Raw genomic sequence first — 19,814 nt, 5'->3', positions numbered from 1 at the left:
TATACTTAATGTCCTTTTTTCTGTTCCAGGATCCCATCCAGAACACCACATTACGTTTAATTGTCATGCTTCCTTAGGCTCCTCTTGTCTGTGACAGTTTCTCAGACTTTCTTCTTCTCAGTAACCTTGACAATTTGAGGAGTATTGGTCAGGAATATTATAGGATGCTTTTCAGTTGGAATCTGGCTGTTGTTTTTCTCATGATTACACTGGAATTCTGGGTACTATGGATTTTTCAGTATAATTTGACCTATGTTTTACAAGAGTGATTTGGGGCCAGTGCGAAGGGTGAGTTAGATGGAGTATATTAAACTGGCACCATTCCATTGGCAAGCCTTGCAATGGCTTACCATCACAATTATTATTATTTCAATTTTAATTTTTTAAATTAATGTATAGTTGATTTACAGTGTTGTGTTATTTTCAGGTATACAGCAAAGTGATTCAGTTATGTATTCTTTTACAGATTCTTTTCCATTATAGGTTACTATAAGATATTGAATATAGTTCCCTATGCTATACAGTAGGTCCTTGTTGCTTATTTTATATATAGTAGTATGTATCTGTTAGTCTCAAACTCCTAATTTATCCTCCCCCCCACTTTCCCCTTAGGTAACCGTAAGCTTGTTTTCAAGGTCTGTGAGTCTACTTCTGTTTTGTAAACGAGCTCATTTGTAACATTTTTTAAAGATTACACATATAAGTGATATCATATGATATTTGTCTTTGTCTGACTTACTTCACTTAGTATGATAATCTCTAGGTCCATTCATGTTGCTACAAATGGCATTATTTCATTCTTTTTTATGGCTGAGTAATATACCATCACAATTATTGAATTAAAAAATCTAGAGAAAGACAAACACTGTATGATTTCAATTATATGTGGAATCTGAAAAACAAAACAAATGAACAAACATAACAAAACAGAAGCAGAGTCATAGATTCAGAGAACAAACAGGTGGTTGCCAGATGGGAGGGGAGTGGAGGAAGGAAAGAAATAGATGGGGAAATTAAGAGGTACAAACTTTCAGTTATAAAATAAATGAGTCATGGGGATAAAATGTGCAGTGTGGGGAATATAGTCAGTAATAATACGATATCTTCGTATGGTGACAGACGGTAACTAGATTTATCACGGTGAACAGTTTGTAATGTACAGAAATATGGAGTCACTATGTCATGCACCAGTAACTAACATAGTGTTATAGGTCAATTATACTTCAAAAACAAACAAACAAAACTCATAGAAAAAGAGATCAGATTCATGGTTACCAGAGGTGGGGGGATGGGGGAGGGAGAATTAGATGAAGGTGGTCAAAAGTTACAAACCTCCAGTTATAAGATAAATAAATACTAAGGATGTATTGTACAACATGATAAATACGATTAACACAGCTGTATGTTACATCTGAAAATTGTTAAGAGAGTAAATCCTAAAAGTTCTCACCCCAAGGGAAAAATATTTTTTCTTTTTCTTTTCTTTTCATATGAAATGATAGATGTTTACTGAACTTGTTATGGTAATCATTTCATGGTGTATGTGCTTCAAATCTTTATGTTGTGCACCCTAAAACTTATACAATGCTGTATGTCAATTATATCTCAAAAAAACTGAAAGAAAAAAATCATACTCTTTAATATGACTTACACAGCCCTTTGGGATCTGGACCCAGCCTGCCTTGCTGACCTCATCTCCTGACACTCTCCTCTTTGCTCTTAATGCTTCAACCCCACTGGCTTTTGTTTCCATTTCTTGAAGGTGCAAGATTTGCTACCCTCAGGACATTTGAGTGATCTTTGCTATATAATCCAGGCAGAAGAGGAATTGGGCCTGAATTAGAGGAGAAGGGACAGGTCAGAGAGCATATATGTGGTACAACTGAAAGGATTTAACTGATTGGATGTACGAAATAAAGAAAAGAGAGGATTTGGGCACAGTTCTGAGACTTTGTAGTCTGAACGACTTGATCACTGGACTTGCCCATTCACTGAGAAGGGGAATGCAGGAGCTTGGGCTGGGGGGACATCATGAGATCACGATGATATACCAAGTTTGATTTGCTTGTGGGCCATTAAGATGTTCTTGTCCAGCAGGCGTTGGACATCATGAGTCTTGAGTTCAGGAGGGAGGTTGTGTGGAATAAGAGCAACTGCCAAACAAGAGATTATGGTGGGGACGCTGATTATTAATTCAACTGGGATAAACCCAAGGGACATATCTGCAGTAATTCAAACCCTTGGCAGCAAATAGTTTAATGTGAACTTCAGGTCAGTAGAGAAATGAAATTTATTTTGGAGACTATCAAGCAAAAGGAGGCCAGGACTTTGGGGAGGTTTTTGTGGTCATTCCACTCACCAGGCTTAGGCTAATGACTGCTTCTTTTCTACCGGAATGAGACTTTGGGACTTGAAAAGGCTGCTATATTAACTTATTAATATAGCCTCAGAAAAAGTAGTAGAGAGGTTTGGGGTTTAGACAGTTATATAAGTGGAAAATAGAGTGGTGGACAGGTCAGGTTATGATGAAAGTGCTCCCAGGTATGTCATTATGCCATTATATTTACTGTCTTTGTACTACTATATTTACATTTTATAAAAATTACAAAAGTGATACAGCCATGCTTTGCAGATGCTGTAGATTGGTTCACTTAGTAACCATTGAAACCACTTTCTCCTTTCCTTTACTGTAGAGGCTGGAAAGCAAAATACATAAATTCCAAGATCTCATTAAAACTGGAGGTGGCCACGAAATACAGTCTGGGTTCATGAGGAGTTCCCAGAAGTCCTTGCAGTGGGGTTCCATTTCTGAATAGAAAGGCAAAGATACGTGAGGAGAAGCTTTTTGCCCTTCTGACTTCTAGCCTGGAGCTTAGATACAATGCCTGGAGACAGCAGCCCTTCTGTTACGAAGAGAATGAGAAGTGTAAGCTGAGAATGGTGAAGCCTGATTTCATCATGACATCCTTTAGCAACTGGGCTGGTTCTGGTCCACCCATTTCTGGATTTTGTGTTATGTGAAAAAAAATCCTTTACCTCTTTACACCAGTAAACTGACTCTCAAACTTAGCTGCCCATTAGAATCACCTGTGGAGGCTTAACTCACCCAATGTTTACATGACCCTTTATACCACCAGTTGGATGGGAATTTCTGGTGATGGGACCTAAGATTCTGTAATATTTAAAATTTCCCAGGGGATTCCAATGTGCAGCCAAGTTTGAGAACCAGTGTTTTTTTTTTTTGCGATACGCGGGCCTCTCACTGTTGTGGCCTCTCCTGTTGCGGAGCACAGGCTCCGGACGCGCAGGTTGAGTGGCCATGGCTCACGGGCCCAGCCGCTCCGCGGCATGTGGGATCTTCCCGGACAGGGGCACGAACCCGCGTCCCCTGCATCGGCAGGCGGACTCTCAACCACTGTGCCACCAGGGAAGCCCAGAACCAGTGTGTTTTTAAGCCACTGTTTTTTTGTTTTGTTGTTGTTATTCACAGGTGGATGCTATTGTTACAATACATGTGTCAAAACTATATTTAAGTAATAGAAGCATATAAATTCCCCCATCTGCAATCAACTTCATTGCTACTGCTGTCCCTAGGGCAAACACAATCCTCATGGTGCTGAGCCACTTTCAAAATTTCCTGTCTGGGGCTTCCCTGGTGGCGCAGTGGTTGAGAGTCCGCCTGCAGATGCAGGGGACGCGGGTTCGTGCCCCTGTCCGGGAAGATCCCACATGCCGCGGAGCGGCTGGGCCCGTAAGCCATGGCCGCTGAGTCTGTGCGTCTGGAGTCTGTGCTCCGCAACGGGAGAGGCCACAACAGTGAGGGGCCCAAACTTCCTGTCTGCATGTACCAATGTATATTAGTTTTTTATTATAAAAATCCTCTAGAGGCTGTTCAAGTGGGGCCTGAGAAGTGACATTGCCAGAGAGCCTGGAAAGATCAGGACAGTGCTAATGTCAATTAACTTCCTTTCTACATAAACCATTAGAACATCTGCGGAATGTCAATATTTTAGCATCCAAACTACTTCTCCCTTCTAGAAAAACATGTTTCATTGATACAGTCTAATCTTCTACTTCAGGTGTTTAAAAATTGCATACAACTTTTTGACCATGATTAATCATTTAACTATGAGACAGAAAATGTTGACAATGATGTCGCTGGGCATCAATGTAAGGCAATCCTTATGTTTCGTGTACTAAAGCCCTCTGAGTTCTTGCCTCAAGTTTCAGTTGTGAGGGTCAGGTCTTTTGAAGAACCATCATCTTTTTTGGTTTATGTTTTTAAGGTGCAAATCACTTTGAGAACCAGGAGAGGTTGAAATTGCCACATGATAACATTTTCAGCAGTCCTGCTACAGTTGATAGCATATCTAAAAAATGTATATAAAAATATTCCTCTGTTGAAAAGACCTAGCTTCAGAGTGAGGACTCCTGTGCCACAGAGTATTAAATGTTGAGACTTTACAACGTGACTTGTAAAATAAACAGTAATTTGTTTCTCACGGGAGGAGGCATTGCATTACAAGTTCTAGAATGAGAAAGCATGGGTTCAAATGCCAACTCTGCAGACTAGAAACAACAAGTTTCAGTGAGAATGTGGAGAAAAGGGAACCCTTGTGCACTGTTGGTGGGAATGTAAATTGGTGCAGCCTCTGTGGAACCAATTAAAAATAGAATATCATATGAGTTCCACTTCTGGGTACTTATCAAAAGGAATGAAAACAGCCCTTTGGATGGATGAATGGATAAAGAAGATGTAGGATATATGTACAATGGAATATTATTTGCCAATAAGAAAGAATGAAATCTTGCCATTTGTGACAACATGGATGGACTTTGAAGGCATTATGCTTAGTGAAATAAGTCAGAGAAAAACAAATACTACATATGCTTTTATTTATACATGGCATCCAAAAAAACCCACACCCTCATGAGTACAGAGGACAGGTTAGTGGTTGCCAGAGGCAAGGTTGGTGTGAGCGAAATGGGCGAAGTGGGTGAAGGGGATTAAAAAGTACAAACTTCCGGCTATAAAATAAATGTCATGGGGATGTAATGTACAGCATGATGACTATGGTTAATAATACTGTATAGTATATTTGAAAGTTGCCAAGAGAGTAGATCTTAAAAATTCTGATCACAAGAAAAAAAATTTTTGTAACTATGTATGGTGATGCATGTTAACTAGACTTATTGAGGAGATCATTTCACAATATATACAAATATCATATCATTATGTTGTACACCTGAAATAAATATAATGTTATATGTCAATAATATCTTATGTGCCTTGGGGCATATTACTAAATCTCTATGCCTCAGTTTTCTCATCTATAAAATAGTGATATTATTGTGAGGATTAAAGGAGATAATAAATGTAAAACAATTAGAAATATGCCTAGTACATAGTAAATGTCCAATAAATGTTAACTATTATGGTTAGCTGTGATACTTTGAACACTTAATCCTGAATACCTATGCTCTAAAGTGAATTCCCTTTCTGTGGAATTTTTTCCCCAGACCTTCAGTTGGCATGGATTCCTCCCCCCAACAATTTCTACTGAACTTCCCGTTGGGATTTCACCATTAATATTTCATTTTCCTCTTATGGCCTTACTCTACACATTCTTCCTGAGCTCTAGTTATCACCATATGCTGAATGGTTCCCATATTTGAGGCTCAGTCTAAATTTGTTTTGCATATGCTCCAGACTCCTATGGCCTTTCAGACATTACCACTTGGATGTTCCATAACATTTTATCCCTAAACTGTATTCCCTATTGCAGAGAATGGCACCAAAATTCTCACAAACCCTCCTAATTGCTGAATGTAATCCCCAGCTCCTCTCTTTCACATCCGTCAAACAGTCTATCAACTGTGTCTCTAGTCAACCCACTTCTCTCCATTCTCCTTGCTGCCTCCTAGTTTAGGCCATTGTCTTCTCTGTCAACTACTGCAGTAGCTTCCCATTCTCCTGTCTTCGCTCTGTAGCTTTAATAATACCTCTAAAACGTAAAACTGTCATGCTATCTCTCTGCTTAAAACTCTTCAATGACTCCCTATCATCCTCAGGATAAAATATAAGCTCTTTAACAAAGCTTATAAATTCTGTCATGATCTGGCCAGTGCTTGGCCTTCCAGCCTCGTCTGTCTTTTTTTTTTGGCCACCCCTGGATCTTAGTTCCCCAGCCCGGAATTGAGCCCTCACCCTCAGCAGTGAAAGCGCAAAGTCCTAACCACTGGACTGCCAGGGAATTCCCCCAGCCTCATTGCTTGTCCTTCCCTCCTTTACGTTCTAAGGTCCAGACTTACTGAATGAGTCCATTGTGTTCGCTGTCATCTCAGGGCCTTGGCGTTTGCTGCCCCGTCTACTAGTTTCTTCTCCTTGTCCCAGCCTTCGCCCTGCCTCACTTTTTCTGCCTAACTCCTTCTGATCCATCTCAGTTCAAGTACCGTGTCCTCTCAGAAAACGTCTCTTGACTCCCACACTCCACAAGGGCACCTCCTACTTGTTCTACAGAACTTGTTCTTATCATCGCACTTAACCACACTGCACTGTAATTATCTGTTTACTTATCTATAACATCTACTACAGAGAGACACAGATAAACCTTGATAAAGACAAGGTCTGTGTAATCAATCAGTACCTCTATCAGGCACTTCCTCTAAGTCTTCTGGGAATAGCATTTCTTTTCTGATAACTAATTCTCTCATAGTCTCTACAGGGTTTGGTAGGTCTTTACAGGACTTAGATCAAAGGTGATTGCATGCCCCAAATGGGAGCAATCATGGTATAAAGACGGTGATAGGATAATGATAAAGCCGAATAGATGCTGCATTCAAATCTAGGCTCTTCACCTTAATAGAGTATGAACATCTTTGTGGTATTATCTTTTCATCTGTAAATGTGTATAATAATACCAACTTTATGACGGATGCATCTTGAAGAATGACAGTGAATTATTGTAAATCTAATCAGGTGTTGGTTACAGATGTAGTTTCATTGCTGGAAAAATTTAACACACTTGGTATGCAGCTATTAATCTGAATGTTTTTTTTCTTTATACTTGTTAAGAAAGCCCATCAGAAGCAGTTTGCCTTTAGTTGGCAGGACCAACAATATCCCTTCACTATCCTACTTCAGGGATGTATCAACTCTCCAGCCCTATGTCATAATTTTGTTCCAAGGAAACTTGATTGCCTTTCCATTCTGAATCATCCCAGTTCATCAGATGGATGACATCATGCTGATTTTATCCTGCTTCCTGGTAAGCAGGAAGTAGGAACTACTCTAGATACACTGCAAACACAGATTCAACCACAGGGTGGGAAATAAACACCACAAAAATCCAGGGACTTGCCATCTTGGTAAAATTTCTAGAGGTCCAGCGATCTGGAGCACAGTGAGTTATCTTTACCAAAGCAAAGAAAAAGTTGCTGTATCTGGTCCCTTCCACCACTAAGAAAGAGGTACAATACCTCTAGGGTCTCTTTAGGTTTTGGAGGCAACATGTAACTCATTTGGACATGCAACTCTCACTAATTTACTGAAAAACTCAAAAAGCTGCCAATTTGGAGTGGGACCCCAAAGAAGAGAAGACTCTGCCTCAGATCTAGACTGCCACGCAAACCACTCTACCACCTGGGCTGTATAACACAGCATCCAGTTGTGCTTGAAGTGCCTGTGGCAGGTAGGGACACTTTAGCAGTCTCCTGTGGGTGAATCATAGCCCAGACTGTTAAGATTCTGGAGCAAAGCTTACCATTTTCTGAAGACAGCTATTCTCTGGAGAAACAGTTTCTAGGTTGTAAGTGCGCCTTGGTAGAGACTGAATGCTTGACCACGAGTCAAGTTACCATGCAACCTAAGTTGCCCATCATGAACTGAATGTTGTCTGACCCTCCAGGCCATAAAATTGGGCATTCACAGCAGCATTCCATCATTAAACGGAAATGGTATGTATGAGATCAGGCTCAAGCAAGTTCTGAAGGCACAAATAAGTTGTATAAGAAAATGACACAGATGCCTATGGCCCGTGTTCTTATCACATTGCCTTTTCCCTCTCAACCCGAATCTGTGGCTTCTTGGGGAGTTTCCTATGACAAGTTGGCTGACAAGGAAAAATTCCAAGCCTGGTTTAAAGAGGGGTCTGTACAATATGCTGGTGCTATCCAAAAGTGGATGGTTGCCACACTGTAGGCCTGCCATGATGGATGGCTTCCAAAGGTAGGAGTGAAGGAAAATTCTCCCAGTGGGCAAAAGTATGGATTTATGTTGACTCTGGGGCTAATGGTTTGCTTAGATGGTCAAAACTTAGAAGGATCATGATTGGAGAATTGATGACAAGGTCTGAGGAAGAGGTCTGTGGCTAGAACTCTCTGAATATGAACATAGTGCTAAGATATTCTGTCCCATGTGAATGCTTACCAAACAGAAACCTCATCAGAAGAGGATCTTAATAAGCAGGTGGATGAGATAACATGCCTGTGGACATCTGTTAGCTTCTTTCCTCAGCCACTCCTGTCTTAGTCCAGTGGAAACCAAACAAAGTGGTCCATGGAGGTTATTCATGGACTGAGCAACATGGATTTCCAATCACCACTGGCGAACGTTCAACCTGCTAATAGCAGAGGCCAACACTGAGCATTCATTATGGCACCATTCCCTGGGAGCGCCAGTCACATGTGGTAGAAGTTTGATTACAAAATATCACTTCCATCATGGAAGGGACCGAACTTTGCTCTCAGTGAAACAGACACTTACCCTGGCTACAGATTTGCCTTCCCTATTCACAGTGTTTCTACCAAAACCACTATCCAGGGATTTATAGATTGTGTTATTCACATGGTATTTCACAAAGCATTGCTTCTGACCAGGGAACTCACTGCAAATGATGTGTGGCAATGGGCTCACATTCATGGAATTCACTGGTCTTGCAACGTTGTCCATCACCTTGAAGGAGCTGCCCTGATAAAGTGGTGGTATGTTCTTTTGAAGGCTTAATTACAGTGCCAGCTGGGTGGAAACATCTTGCAGAGCCGGGGCAATATCCTCCAGGATGTATATATACTCTAAATTAGTGACCAACTTATGTTGCTATTTCTCCTGTAGCCAGTTTTTATGGGTCCAGGAATCAAGCTGTGGAAGTGGGAGAGGTTCCTCTTACTATCATATTTAGAGGTCCACTAGTGAAATTTTTGCTTTCTATTTTTATCATTTTAGGCTCTGCTGGTCTAGAAGTCTTATTTCCCAAGGGAGGAATGTTTCCTTCAGGGAACACCTCAATGGTACCATTAAACTGGAAGTGAAGACTACCACCTGGCCACTTCAAGCTCCTCATGCCAATGAATCAACAGGAAAAGAAGGGGGTTACTAAACTGGCTGGGGATATTTGACCTGACTATTAAGGGGAAATTGGATTTTCCTAGAGAGAAGACTTTAAGAGGCTTGTGTTACCCATTATCAAGGCCAAGCCTGCTGGATTAGACCTGTATTTAATTAGGGTTCTTATTAATGGCAAAGAATAGAATCCCACATCCAAGCAGCTTGAGAAAAACAAGGAATTTACTTAGAAAATTGTCTCCTGGAACTCAAAGACAAGATCTCAGTTGGTCCTCAAGAAAAAAGTGGAACCAGGCTCTCAAATGCTGGAACAGCTCCCCAAATCTCATTTCTGCTTCTCTCTGCACATAAGTTTCATTCCACGTTCTTATTGTAGACTGGTCCTTACTGCTCTTCAGTCCATGTGGCTGAAAACGTGGCTGCTAAGAGCAATAGGTTCACCTCCCTGGAGGGAGACTGATACCTCTTTCCTGTTCCGGTTGCAAACTTCCTGGGGAAGAATTCTGATTAGTCCGGCTTTGTTCAATGTCTGAGGGAGGGGTCATACTGTACTAACATGATGGCTTCCATGAAAACCTCAGGGGGAGAGTTGGTTGGTCAGAAGGTTAGGAACATGTGGGGAGGTGATTATGAGAAAGTCTGTTCCCAGAAGAAAAAGAAGGATGCTGGGCTGACAAGTTGTGAGGGTCTACTACGATGTAGTCCATTGTTCCCCCTAATAATAATAACAAAAGTAAGTGAATAAATAAATAAACAATAACAAATATTTATAGAGCTTACTATGTGCTAGATACCATATGTGTGTGTGTGTGTGTGTGTGTGTGTGTGTATCACAGTCTATAAGGTAAGTTTAATTTGTATCCCCATTTTACAGATGGGAATAAGGAAACTTAAAGAGGATTAAGTAACTAGTCCAAGTAGGTAGTTGAGCTGGAACTTGAACCCAGACTTACTTGTTTCCAAGTGCTGTTCTTGTAACATGACACCCATACCTAGTTCTCCAGGGTCTAGGCACCCAGTCTCACCACAAACCCCACGGTGCTAGCTGGGCACCTGAGAACCTGCATAGGTCCTGAGAGCTACTTTTTCTGGGCTGGATTTTGTCCCTGGGCTCCAGGTGTCTGACTCTGTGGGATCAACTGACCATGAACCTCAGTTTTCTTATAGATAAAAATGTGTTGCTATAAGATTATGGAAACTATATGAGGGCAGATATTTTTGTCTATCATGTTCACTGCTAATCCCCTGGACCCAAAACAGTGCTGGGCACTTGATAACTATTTGTTAAGTGAATGAATGAGACAAAGTGAAACTCACAAGGGTCCTGCTTGAGGAATATGATATTCTTGCTTTTTGGCTAACTATTAGGCTTCTGTGTATGGGGTTAGGCAAGTCACAGGGAGAGAGATGGAGGGGACTTTTAAGAAGCTGTGTATATAAGGAGAGAGAGAGAGGGAGAGAGGAAGAATCCTGTTACAGGAAAATTACAGAGACTGGGGAAGAGAGGAGGGAGAAGACAAATGCAGGTGTTGCATTAAGATTTACTAGTGGTCTGCAAAGTAAATGTTCTGTCTCTGTCCCCATGGAATCTGTGGTGAACACTGTATCACTAACCACTGCTTTAGAGGTGGATTTGTTAAGTATTGGCCTTGAGGTGGGTCCAGGGTGATGTTTGGAGCTGAGCACACACGTGTTATGATTGCATGAGATAAGGTACTTGAATACTCTGGCCCTGCAGCTGGCACATGGAAGTCTCTCAGTAAAAGTCTATTTCCCTATTGACCTCAGCTGACCTCCTGCATCTCCCTGAACACAGCACAGGGCTTGGCATGCAGAGACTTCTCAGAATGTCTGCCTCCCTGCCAAGCGGGTTTTCCAAGGGCTCTGCTTGACAGCATGACAAACCTCTGAGATATGGAGACTTTTGTGCCACTTCACTCTATGCAGAGTTCCCGCATGCCCACTCCCAAAAGAAAACACTCTTTAGCCTGGTTGGGAGACTCCTGGGTAAGCAAGTGATGTAATTTGTTTTCACAAAAACTATAAGAGGCTTTTGAATTAAGCCTTTGCTCAACTGGCTGTTGCCAAAAACGACAGTTGCTTTGTGTCATTGCCTGTTGACAGTGGTCATAGTCACGCATTGTACCTCAAAGTCCAGACCATTCCAGGGTAAAACGCTTGCAAGGAGGCTGAGCCGCCCAGAGGTCTAGAGGGATCCCGTTGGGTGCCCAGCCAGAGCTGGCCCCAGGGATTCTACTCCAGGTACAACGGAGTTGGTAGACAAAGGAAATGACAACCCATTCAGGCTCCTGCTGTCCTTGGGCACAAATAGTCTCAGAGTTGTCATAGATATTTTAATCAGGATGTCCCTTTCATTTGAATCAGCGGGATGCAAGTTCTATATTTACTTGTTTGTCCCTTCTACCAGACTGTGTAGGAGGGCAGGAACTCTGACTTGTTCATTGTTATGTGCCTGTGGCTTAGCACAAAACCAGGCACAAAGGACTCATTTGGTGAAAATCTGTGGGATGGAAGAATGAATGTAGCGTCCTCTTTTCAGCCTCTGTTTTCAGGCTCTTTACGCCCTTTCTCTGGCTTGAGTCCCTGCTCTCTGCAGGTGTCTCCTAAGAGCTCATGTCCCTCTGTTTCCTTCTCATCCTGGAAACGGAAGTTCGTTTTGAAGCCTGCTCTATTGTTTGTTCTGCCCGTAATCCCAAGCTGAATGGGACCCATTTGTTGCATGCTTGGCTGGTCTTCACACAGCATGTTTTTGTGATACGTACCATTTCCTTTCAGACCAAGTGTGGCCTGGTATAGTGGCAAGCCCCAGTGCACCTAGGGCTGTTAATGTTCTAAATTTCAGCTCTCCCACTTTCTAATGGTGTCATTCAGGCAAGTTATTGGATTTCACGAAACCTCAGTTTCCTCCATCCATAAAGTTGGTGCAACAAGGTGAAATTCACTGAGATTGGACCCAAAGATTTTTGGATTTTTGTTTTTTTTAACATCTTTATTGGAGTATAATTGCTTTACAATGATGTGTTAGTTTCTGCTTTATAACAAAGTGAATCAGCCATACATATACATATATCCTCATATCTCCTCCCTCTTGTGTCTCCCTCCCACCCGCCCTATCGCTCCCTTCTAGGTGGTCACAAAGCACGGAGCTGATCTCCCTGTGCTATACGGCTGCTTCCCACTAGCGATCTATTTTACATTTGGTAGTGTATATAAGTCCATGCCACTCTCTCACTTCGTCCCAGCTTACCCTTCCCCCTCCCCGTGTCCTCAAATCCATTCTCTATGTCTGCATCTTTATACCTGTCCTGCCCCTATAAGTTGAGATTGAAAAAGAACTGTGATTTAAAATTCACAAGCAGTTTTGTCTCCTAAAGAGGAAAAGTTTAGGAAGTGCATCCTATGGGCCAAGCAAATGTAGAGCAAAGATCTTACTCTGGAATGGGGAGGGTCTGATATTCTGTGGCTCCAATAACCTAAGATGGTTAGTAAAATTGTGTCAAACATTTTCATTGTATTAGACAGAGTTAATCTCTCCAAAGGGTTTCTTTTGGATCAGTGTTTATTTCCTTAGTATCTATTTAGACTGCCATCTGCCTGTTTATTATTGCTTTTAGAAAACGGATGAGCCATTTTCAACTAGTAAATAGTAGAAACTCGGTTGCTCAGACATTGAGGATGTCTGGAAGGCTGTATCACCCTGATCATAAACTCTTGTCAGAGGAGAGAATGTGAAAAAAAACTTAACTGGGTTTTATGGGGCTCAAGATTGTCTAGCCTGTAGTGTCATATACATGGTATTCTATGGTCAGAATGCTTTTTCTAACATCATTTAGAAGTTGGAGTTTTCCCTGAAATGGACATTTCAATTCTCTGGCCTCCTGGAATAAGATCAATCCTAAAGCATGAAATAAAGACAAAGGGGATGGGCCTTGGATCGGAGTGTGGGGAAATAACCACATCTTTTATCTGGATTGTAAGGAGTTGGGGAATGAAGAGTATCACCGTTGTGGGAAGCAGGCTGGTCCTTGCCCCATGGCAGCAGTAGAGCAGTAGGGTATAGAAGTCCAGTGTGGAGCCTGGGAAATTGGAGCAAAAATATTGGGTTTTAAGTTTCTCTTTGTTGTAATTCTCTTCTCTCTAAGTCTGTGTTATCACAACGAGAAAATAGGGGAAGGGTCTGTATAGCTTATGCTGGGGCAGAGCAGTGACTGGGCTTAGGAAAGTTGTATCTTGAGGGAGGCAGATGTTCAGACCCAGGATCCTCCATGTGGGGCTAGGCAAAGTACAGGAGAGGTGGAAAGTACAGGAGAAATGGGTGAGCCACATAGGCATTCCCAGGGGAACTTGGTAAAAGCTTGGATTTCTTGAAGACAAGTGGGATGGGGCTTAAGCTACAGTGCCTGGAGCATTAAGCAGAAGCAGGAGTTTACAAACTGAAAATTTGACATGTCTGAGTTACATCAGGATACTAAAATCTACGTCATCCTGTGGTAAAGGACTTGCTGTTACAGTCAGGTTTTATTAACTGCGCTACTATCATTACTAGTGTAAGTTGAGCTGATCGACTTCTAAGATGCCTTCTTGCTCAGCAGTTCTTTGAGTCTGTGGGGTGTGGAAGCACCCGTGGAGTCAGCCTGGCTTGAGTGTCCATTGGTTCTCCCCACTGCATTCTCCTCCTTCACTGTCCTGATTCTGTTCAGCTGGCATAGAGTATGGGGCAATGCTGGAATGTTTCAGAACATGTAGCCAGGGCAATGTTGTAATTCATTACGAGTCATTCTTAAGGGGAGAGAAGCTTGTACTTCAGATATTTGGTCACATTCTTGGAAATTATGGTTCTGAGGTCTCTCTGGTTGCAGGAGGGCCAATTCCCATTCATCTTGTGACATGCTGAGATATTGTTTAGGCATTTCTTAAAAGCAGAGGAGATATTTCAGGAGGAGCACAAACAAAACCTCCATTTCAAGATAGCACCAAAAAATAAATCTTTCTTAAAATTTACACATGAGCACTTCAAGCCCTGCTATGGGACAAGGCCAAAGAGTCATGTGGCAGGCAGGCTGTGTTCTCCAGAGATGGCCACAATACCATGTCTCCTCCCCCATGCTGTTCCCATGATGATACTTTGACATTCCTCCTTTTGAGAGACGGGATCTATGTTCCATCTTCTTGAATCTGGACAGGCTTGTGACTTTGTGGGGAAGTAATGTTATGTGACTGAGCCCAGGTCATAAAAAGTGATACAATTTCTGGCTGGTCCTTGTGGGATGCTCAGTCCTGGAACCTATATTAGATACCTGTTGCTGTGTAAAATATCACCCCCAAACTTAGCAGTTTAAAACAACACACATTTATTATCTCTGTTTCTCTGAGTAAGGAATTTGACCACAGCTTGGCTTGCTCCTCTGCTGCAGGATCTCTCCCAAGGCTACAGTCAAGGTTTCAACCAGGGCTGGGGTCTCATCTGAAGGTGAAAATGAGGAAGGATCCACTTCCAAGGTCATTTATATGGTTGTTGGCAGGATTCAGTTCTTTGAGGATCATCGGATTGAAGTCTGTGATTCCTCACTGGCTGTTGGCCAGGATAACCCTCAATTCCTTGCCATGTGGGCCTCTTCAACATGGCAGCTTTCTTCATCAAAGCCAGCAAGAGAGAGAGAATCTGATTCTCAATCTTCTGTAACTTAATCACAGATGGAATGTTCCATCAATGTACCATATTCTGTTGGCTAGAAGGAAGTTACTCATGGGGATGAGATTACACAAGGTTGTGAATACCAGGAGGTAGGGATCATTGGGGGTCACCTTAGGACCTCTTACCATAAAACCTAACCACCATGCTATGAGAAATCCCAGATGGAGAGGCCACATGTAGATGTTCCAGTGTTACAGACATGAGTGAAAGAGCCTTCAGATAATTCTAATACCTAGTCATTGAGTAACCTTCCAGTCTTTCAGACTTCCCAGCTGAGGTTCCAGACATTGTGGAACAAATACAAACTGTCCTTGCTATGCCCTTTCTGAATTCTTGACCCATATAATCCTTGAGAATAATAAACTGGTTGTTGTTTTACACCACTAGGTAGTAACTAGAACAAACCACATATCTTGAAGCTTTATTGCTTACCTGGTCACCTGGTTTGATCATATGAGATACTGTTGCACATTTTTTTGGAACTAGATTGATATCACATTTCAACCCAAAGTTTGCAACCTGAGAATATTCTAAGAGTCCATGCAGGATTGAAAAACCTTGAACGATTCTATGAAAGTGTCATAGGCACTACTTACTTTTTGGCTCATTTAAAAAAAGTAGCACCCTACTCTTGGTGTCTTTCCTGTATCAGCAGTTTGTAAACTGTCTTCACAAGGGGCACAAGACAAATCCAATTTTCCCAGGCTCAGTTCTGGGATTCAGCTGAGCTTTCATGGCCACGGGCACACTCCTGAATCAGACAGGATGTTCTAAACTTTCTTATCAGTCCATTTTGAACGGGACAATCATAGCGCTTGGTCAGGCATGAACTATGCATCAGAGTAGTTCTGCATACTTCTTGTTTACACATGTATATTGAGGTGGAAAAAATTTGAATTACTTTAACATCTGGCACTTGAATTCCTCTATGGGAGGGAAGTAACTTTGAGAAAAGAATTTGGTGAAGAAGCAGTGGGTGTGCAAGAATATGCCCCAACTGACCTCCTACGCCAGCCTCTCTGGGTGAGACAGGGAAGGGAATTTGTTTCTGACTTTGGAGAGATGGCAGGAAGAGGAAAGAGCAGAGGACAGAGTGGGGAGAAGGAAGACAGAGAAACCAGAGGAGTATGTGAGGGTGGGTGCAGTGTGGGAAGCTGTGGTATTGGGGCTAATAGAGAAAACCATCATCGGGGGTGGCTGCAGGGCCTGAGGACAGCAGGAATGTGCAATGAGGATTCCTAGGCGGTCTGTTGTACAGTGAGTGATGGGACTCCCTCCCTGTGACTCCCCCTCAACATTTGAAGCAAATATTAATTTTTTGGCCGCGCCACATGGCTTGCAGGATCTTACTTCCCCAACCAGGGGTTGAACCTGGGCCACGGCAGTGAAAGTGCCGAGTCCTAACCACTGGACCACCAGGGAATTCCCAAACAAATATTAACCTTATGTATGGTACATATGAATTTTTTTCCATGAAAGGGCTAAATTTTGTGCCTAGATTGATATGGTGCTAAACAAAGCCTGTACTCAAAGAACATTACCCTGAGGAAGCAGGACATGAGAATCTATGTGTCCTGAGCATTTACAGAAATCCTAGAGAAAGCTTTCGACTTCCAAAGACCCTGGTGGTGTGTATTTTGAGCAAAGGTTGCCTAATCTTCATGATGCAAGGAGGTCCCAGCTGATGTGAGGGACTACCTGAACTCTATATGTGTCAGGCCCTGTCTGGTTCCTGGCCCCTATGTCTTTCCTCAGTTTTCTACCCTTTCTTTTTCCTTGGCCTATGTATGTGAGCCCCTGACCTGCACTTATAGGCCCAAGCCTGCTTCAGATCCCTGGGACATTCTGGAGATGCAAGAGGTATTTAACTAGATCCAATCTGATGGTCTAGGGCTGCACATAAAGTCAATTTAGCTACTTTCCTGACTTCACACCCCTACTTTGCTGCCTCTCTTTCCCCATCCTGAGGCCCTCAGGACTTGTAATTAGACTTTTGCTGTGTAATCTATTCCTAAATTTCTTCTCTGGTCTTCCACTTACTCGTTTCCTCTTAGGATTGAGGAACCTTGGGCTCTGGGCCTAGATCTGATACAAAATTTCTATTGACTTTTGCAAAGTCACTTTCACTCTCTGGCCCCTGGGTTCCTCTCTTGTAAAACATTGTGGATGGGAAGATGATTATTAACTCAACAGGGCTGGACATGAGTTATATAGGCTCCTCAGCACAGGGACTAGATGGGATGGGTCCTGGGAGTCCACTGGTTCTGGCGGGGACTACAGAGGTGTGGTGGAGTCAGGCTAGATGTGGGTCAGGCCTTGTGACTGCAGGGCTCCATCAAGCATTCGGGGGCAGCCATGGAGTGTAAAGTGGAGATACATGCAGAATCTTGGTTTTCAATACTCAGGCCATTGAACACAAACTCAACCAGTGTCTGGGAGTTGTGGAGTAGGGTCCAGCCCCTCTATGAGGGAAACCTGGCCAGGGTAGACAGGGACTCAGAAGAACAACCAGAACCCACGCCATGGGAACTTGAGTTCAGGGCAAAATTCAGTTTTCAGGGGGCAATGGAAAGACAGGGAAATTGAGGCTGAAAGTCAGGGGTATGAACTGAATCAGTATAGCTGTCAGGTTGTGACTAGGAGGCCTTGGGGGTTAGTCCTAGCTGACAAGCTTTTGGGGGATAAAATAACAAGATTATTTTATATCAGCAACTATATCAGCTAATGCAATTACAATTGCTTGGGTCCAACCTTTTCTCAAAGCTACTCTAGAATGGGGCTAAACCTACCTATGGGGGAGGATGCATTGTTGGTACCAGAGCTCTCTAAGCAAAAGATTCTAGGGTTTCTTGAGCAATCTCAGACATTCAGGACGGGTCAGCTGAGGATGAGCCACAGTAGCCTTCATCTCTGTAGAGAGTATAGACCAGGGCATACCTGGATTGGGCCCCTTTCTTCCAGTCATTGAACAGAGTGCCACACATACTTGTGAGTTCACTCTAGCGTGGGTGAGAGACAACAGTGTCTGACACATAGTAAGCCCTCTATAAATGTTGGTTAAGTCAATGAAAAATGAAAGTTGAATAAAATAAACAGGAAAGACTGACAGCTGGGAGAAAGGATAGAATAGCAGTGATCCTGGAAAATTGTCCTATTTCCTTTATGTGATCCTTACCACCAACAACTGAGTCTTAACCTTTCCCCTATAATGAGAAAAATAATTCTCAAAACATATTTTCAAATTATAGATTGCCAGAGTCAGGGAGATGTTCCTACCCTTGACCCAGTAATCCCACTCTTGGGATTCTATCATAGGAAATAATTCAACAAAAACAAAAAAGCTAAGTGCACAAATGTATTTATGATAACATCATGTGCGGCAGCAGAAAAATGGGAACAGCCCATGTGTCCAATGATAAGGGCCAGGCTGAGTAAATTTTGGTACCTCTACTCAGTGGAATATTCTGAAGGCATTAAAACGATCACTATGAAGATTATGTACCAAACATGAAAAGCACATACTAAATTATTTCATAAAAAAGGAGTATACAAAATGCTACATACATTATCAGTGCAAATGTGTTGGGTGTTCTTCCTTGTCTCACCCAATTTATTCTAAGTTTCTATTGCCATGGTTAAATTACAAAAGGAATGTAAAATGTACTTCAGAATATCTAATGTTCCCCACCCTTGCTCTGATTTAAAAAATGATACATATTTGAACTGTGAGAAGACGGAAGGAGCAGGATAGTATAAATTTTGAATCTTCTTGAATCACCACATATAAAACAGACAGAGCAACTAGTTAAAAAATTTAAGACCTAGGGTCAACATTTGTAACAAAACTAGGTAACAAAATACAAGCACCAGCAACCACAATGTGTTTGGGCATTTATGTGGGAGGAGGTAGAGGGAGGCCACAGGGAATTGATGAACCTGAGAAATTATGAGAAAATATCAGACATGATGGAAGCATGGAGGGTCAATCTGAGAGCCGGAGCTAAACCTGGAAGGAGTTTGCCCACTCCAGTGATAGAGGAGAACAGAGGGCTTGTGCTAAGGCCTAAAGGAACAGGGACACTCTAGCCTCTTTGAACCTGAACTCTTGAAACTGACTAGTCCTGGTGTCATTTAAAGATAGGACCCCACACTAAGGGAAACTTCTAGGAGTGGAATAAAAATTGACAAGATAGAGTTAAAAAAAAAAAACTGAAGTAAGAGAAGGTTGAGATAACAGTGGGGAAGGAGAAAAGAACCATGAACTCTCAGAAGGAAAACTGTTTAATAAAATAAACTTTTAATTTTAGAATGCAGACTGCCACTTTTTTTTTTTTTTTTGCGGTACGCGGGCCTATCACTGTTGTGGCCTCTCCCGTTGCGGAGCACAGCCCCTGGACGCGCAGACTCAGCGGCCATGGCTCACGGGCCCAGCTGCTCCGTGGTATGTGAGATCTTCCCGGACCGGGGCATGAACCCGTGTCCCCTGCATTGGCAGGCGGACTCTCAGCCACTGCGCCACCAGAGAAGCCCAGACTACCACTTTTTGACACTACATGGACACAACAGAAGAGGGAGCTCTGTGAAGTTAGAAAAGCTGTTTGAACAAAATTCAGGGAAACTATACTCCCATAAATTAATCAACAGAAAAGTATCAAGGTCAAATTTCTATGAGGAAAAGCAATAAGCAGCATTGTACTATACCCACAGACAATGAAAGCATGCCAGAGAGACATGCTCAAAAAGGAGATCAAAGTA

General features: G+C 42.3%; 1 non-coding gene across 1 annotated transcript; it reads right to left on the bottom strand.

Annotated features, from left to right (window-relative positions):
- Positions 1 to 16,409: 16,409 nt before the first annotated feature.
- TRNAE-UUC (transfer RNA glutamic acid (anticodon UUC)) lies at positions 16,410 to 16,481 on the bottom strand. Its single transcript has one exon. It is a non-coding gene; the product is annotated as a tRNA-Glu (tRNA).
- Between the last annotated feature and the right edge of the window lie 3,333 nt (positions 16,482 to 19,814).

This window comes from Delphinapterus leucas, chromosome 7 (genome assembly GCF_059928025.1).
Source record: "Delphinapterus leucas isolate spDelLeu-1000000601 "Yukka" chromosome 7, BTC_Dleu_Yukka2, whole genome shotgun sequence".
Taxonomy (NCBI): domain Eukaryota; kingdom Metazoa; phylum Chordata; class Mammalia; order Artiodactyla; family Monodontidae; genus Delphinapterus; species Delphinapterus leucas.
This window is presented reverse-complemented; position numbering and strand designations above follow the sequence as displayed.